The sequence below is a fragment of the Sceloporus undulatus genome, chromosome 4 (assembly GCF_019175285.1).
Source record: "Sceloporus undulatus isolate JIND9_A2432 ecotype Alabama chromosome 4, SceUnd_v1.1, whole genome shotgun sequence".
Taxonomy (NCBI): domain Eukaryota; kingdom Metazoa; phylum Chordata; class Lepidosauria; order Squamata; family Phrynosomatidae; genus Sceloporus; species Sceloporus undulatus.
Genome location: NC_056525.1, coordinates 81,572,954 through 81,578,299, shown reverse-complemented (window position 1 = coordinate 81,578,299; position 5,346 = coordinate 81,572,954).

Genomic DNA, 5,346 nt, shown 5'->3' with positions numbered 1-5,346 from the left:
AGTTCCATTTACATTTAGTTATGATCTCACCTCCTTTCACTCCAGTAGAAATGAGAATTGGAGGAAGTCCATCTTCTGGAATAAGATTCATTGCACTGCCGACTGGACTTCCGACCTGAGTTTTACTTCTGGAAAATGCCAATGTGTTTTCAGCCTACAAGAAGCAACAAATAATACTGTTTAAAAAACACACAGCAACTCAATATATCCTACCCTCTGTAAACACAAAACACCAGAAGACTTTGTTACATAAGCTCCCAAGTAAAAATACAGTTACAGCTAAACCTCTTTATAATCTGATGAAAAGAGCCTGCTCCTACTTCGCACATAGGTACAAGCACCATTTTTCTTGCAATAAACTTCCATGGAATTCCACTCATAGGAAAGTTCTCTAAAGAAAGGTAAGCCATTTTTGTAAAACCTCCCCCTTCTTCTGCAGCCCCTAGTGCCACTTCTTATGTTATCCCAATTCCCCTCCCTTGACTTTTCAGAGCACATTTTCAGTGGAAAGGGGACATTTCCCACACTTCCACTCAATCTATGTCTTTCTAGCACAAAAAGAGGAGTGCTAGTGGAAGGGCTGGATGAAACATATGTCTGGATCCAACCTATATTACAAACAATGTCATTGAACAGTGCAACTAAAGTACTTAATGCATCTATGTTTCTATGCTAGTGCAATTCAATCTGTTCAACATAAATAAATCAGGGCATTTTTTCACCTCTACTGGTGAAGTATTGTTGCTCATGGGCTTGCTTGGATCATGTGAGACTGCCAGTGCTCCAGTAGAGGTTGTCCCAGACACTGTCAATTTGGCTGCATCAACAACTTCGCCATTGGGTAAGATTCCATCAGCAAACCAAACACGTCTTTGTTCTCTGGGCTGAGCCACTAGGCAGAGAAATAGAAACATCTTTACAAAAGAAATGCATGCATGAGATGAAGTAAAACTAGCCAATTTCAATATTTCAAATAGAAATATGATGAAACTCCAACTAGAATCACCAATGGCAGTAATGATGAATACCGTATATATGCATGTATAAATTGACCTCATGTATAAGTCAAGGGCAGGTTTTGGGGCCAAAATTTTGGATTTTGATATGACCCTTAGATAAGTCGATGTGTAACAAAGGATCTAAAAGATGAAGCAAAAGGAAACAGTGCCAGAGAACTAGCAGTGATTAATTTCTGTAACATTATAACTTTCCATAAATTTTATATTTTACAACTCTTTTGTGTGCAAGTTTGATCATGTAGTAAAGCACCAACTTCACATTTAAAAAAAGAAGAAGATTCATTGCAAAGCAACATCATAATATCCTGTTTAACATAAGAATTGTCTTTACATTGAACTGAAATGAACAGTTTGATAAAGAATGGAATGCACATAGTTGGGTCATGCTACAACATCTTCTGAATACGTTTTAACTAGAAGTATATTTTAATGAAACCAATAACATGCTTCAATGGGTTATTACAGTTTAAAAGTTTGCACACTGGTTGACCCTGCTGAAATCACAAGGACTGCAATCACAAAAGAGGTGAATAGACAATCCCCAAGGCAAGTTCATAAGTTTCCAGGAAGCTTTTCAGTACTCTTTTTTAAACTATAACTTTGCCTGATTTTAATGCAGAAAACTACTAAACAAACCCCTATCGCCACTCTGTTTCTCTTGCCATTCCTTTGGCTTTTGCCAGAAAAAAGCCTGGCAAAGGAGGTTTGGGACTGAAGGCTGATCTGGCGAGTTTAAGAGATTAATGATACTTGCTGAAATGAAATACTGAGTGCAGTTTCCAAATATCCTGAGTACTTCCATACCTCTATATGACAGCTACAGGAATAAGAGATTCCACCTCAACTTTAGGGGAAACTTCCTGACAGTAAAAGCTGTTAGATGTAGAACACACTTCAAAGTGTGGTGGAGCCTCCTTCTTTGGAGGTTTTTAAAAGAGGCTGGATGGCTATCTGTCAGGTATGCTTTGACTGGGAGTTCCTGCATGGCAGGGGGGTTGGACTGGATGGCCTTGTGGTCTCTTCCAACTCTATGATTCCCCCATTTCTCTTTCTCTCTTGCCTTCCTCCCAAACCCAGCTTTGCAAAGGAGATTTTGGATGCAAAGCTGATCTCTCCCCATTTCTCTTTCTCTCTTGCCTTCCTCCCGAACCCAGCTTTGCAAAGGAGGTTTTGGATGCAAAGTTGATCTCTCCCCATTTCTCTTTCTCTCTTGCCTTCCTCCTGAATCCAGCTTTGCAAAGGAGGTTTGGACTCCCTCTTTTTCTCCCGGTTTTGATGATCCCAGCCCTGGAAAGGGGGATTACCTTATTGACCCTTATATATGTCTACCCTGGGATTTTTGAAGCTCATTTTGAGGCGTAAATTTTTTGACTTATAGTCGAGTACATACAGTACTTCCAGGGTCATAATCTAAAGGAGCATCATTTGCTGTTTTTTATGCAACAAAGCCAACCGCCATAGTAAGAGTTGTTTTTTTAAAGCACCTTAACTCTTCAGCAATAAGAACTGCTGCAACAAAAAGAGCAAAATGAAGGCAGCACAAACAGTTCTTCTCCATGTGTGTATATCACTATTCTCAGCTAATCTGCATTTTAATAACACTTTTAAAATGCTGAAGTACACTTGAGAGTCAATGTAGTGTAGTAGTCTGAGTGTTGGGCTACGACTCTGAAAATCCAATTTCGATTCCTTGCTTGAGCATAAAAACCCACTGGGTGACCTTGGGCAAATCACACTCTCTCAGCCTCAGAGGATAGCAATGGCAAACTGCCATGAAAACCCTATGAAAGGTTTGCCTTAGGGTTGCCCTAAATCAGAAATGACTTGGAGGCACACAACAACAAAAACACACTCGCTCACTCACTCACTCACTCACATGCAGAAACATGCACACTTCATGACATTAGTTACTATTTAGATTTTGCAGATTAAAAGACTGATTTGCTGAGAAAACACATGGCTGAGTAGAGAGATGACATCAGATATTTTAGTCCCAAATCCAAAACATTATCTAGAGCAACTAAGAACAGAATTAGACAGAGAGATAACTATACAAAGATCTTTACCTTCCGCACCTGGATGCTTTAAGACTCCCACAGGAACCATAACAGTAGGTGGTGGAGAGTTCAGTGCACCAGAAGCCTGAGCTTGCTGCAAGGGAGGAATGGTAGAACAGTACTCAGCAGGATTGTTAGGATTAGGGCTCTGGCTTGAGGCACTCATCATGTTCTCCCAGGCTTGTGCTAAAGAAACAAACACACAAAAACATTTTAAAAGCAAACAGTCACACAAACATGGATAGAAAACAATTTCAAAGTACTGTAATTCTAGGTTTGTTGTCTTCTACCTTTTAACAGAAACACAGAAGTAATTATTGTTCAAGGAAAATAAATTCTCAAGCCTGTGGCAACAAATAACTGCATCAAAGCAGGGAAGTTTCTGGAAATTGGATATGCTAATTGTTTCAAACTGTCCATATCAAATTAACATTAGTATTTGTAATATTGCTCTTACCTTCTGTAGATCTTCAAAACCACTACAGAACATTTTTTTCTCAAGATTAAAAATCCAGAAGGTAATGGGTCTCTCCTTGCCTATTGTAAGCCTTTGTATTTGCAATTATTTGCCTTCTACACCTGGCAATTGAATCTACTGTACTATGTATGGTTCTTCATACTGCAACTGGCATTTCAGACCTAGCCAATTGTTCTGGTCCTAAATATTTGCCTCTGCTGCACAAGCTGCAGCAGCAACCTGCAAAAGGGATAGCTGTACTCCATATACTCATTAAACCCTTATATGCTCACTACAGCTGTTCTCAATTCAGGGGCAAAGCTGCTCCTATAGCTCTTCATAACCCGCTTGGAACATTCAAACTGGTTCCCAGCACCATAACAAATTAGAAAATAAGATGTCCACTTATGCCAAGAACCCCTTTTCTGGAAAGAACAAGACTGGGCTCAAGTACATGAACAAAGTTAAAATGCAAAATTAAATCAAATTCAGTGAAAACAGCTGACATCTTGAGAACCAAATATAATCTAACTTTTATTACTATTGAAAAATGCCAAATACTGTTTCAACCTCAGGCTTCAGAAAAGAAAAAAATATAAAAAAAGTAGGTTAACATCCATGTGTTCTGCGCATATAACTTCTCTGATAGAGATTTCCCTCCCTCTCCCCTTTACAATCTTTACCAACTAAGAGCTATTGTTTGGAAAGGATTTAAAAAGAAAAGAAAAGGTGTCAACAACACAAGTAAATATACACTCATATTTGTGGATGAGTACCAAAACTACACAGAAACACAACACTGCTTTGTTCCCACCCACTCAATATACACAGAAATAAGTAATCAACAGAGTGATTGCTGCCTCTAATGTATGAGCCCTCCAGAGAGTGATGAAGAATTTACTGAACAGCACCAATAGGATAATGTAAATGATTATCAGACAATACAGATGGTCTGATGTGAAACAAGAAAGCATTGTCACTTAGACTACTAACTAGGCAGTGAAGCTTTATGGGACATGGTTCCTGACACAGGACACTCAGCTACAGGTAAGTATTGCTAATGTATAAATAGTTCTACTCACCATCACTAATGAGTAATGGAACAAAACATATTTCTTCCCGTGGAAATGGCTATAACACAAATTTTATTCCATCTCTTTAACCAAAATACTTGTAGATTGAAATGATTCAAATGAACATATTTCAGGTCCCATCCTTCACAGACCACCAGGTGTACTATTTCCTAGCTGAATATCTCAGCTACCTTTGACACTAAAGCAAGGTTGTTGAATTTTTGTGTTTTGTCTTGTTTTGGCAATACACATTAGAAACATCCTGAAGAAATTTAGCTTCCCTTGCTCCTTTTTAAAGAGTAATACATCTTCGCCACAGAAAAAAACCAATGTCATCTAAGTCACTACTTTCTAATTCATAGCTGCAAAAAAAACCATTGTTTCCTGTCACATTTACATCAACCTACAGGGAAGGCTGTTAATATTTAATACTTTAAACAGCACTTGTATTGCAGAAATCCTTTTTCAAAAGTAGAACAACATTTTAGAACATAATTCTTAAAAATCTTTTGATATAGAAAACAACTGACGTTCCTGAGGTGTGTAGTGAATATTTTAAATCAGGTATCCTTTTTGATGCATCAAGACTAAGGAATGAGGCAGAGATGTTCAGTACTATTGTCAAGATAACTGTGTTATACATATCACTTGCAAGCATTTCTTTCCTCAGAACTAAGTCATGAAAGCTTATTATACAGTGTTGCTCTTCTTTCTTGAAAACCATTTCTACACCTAGGACC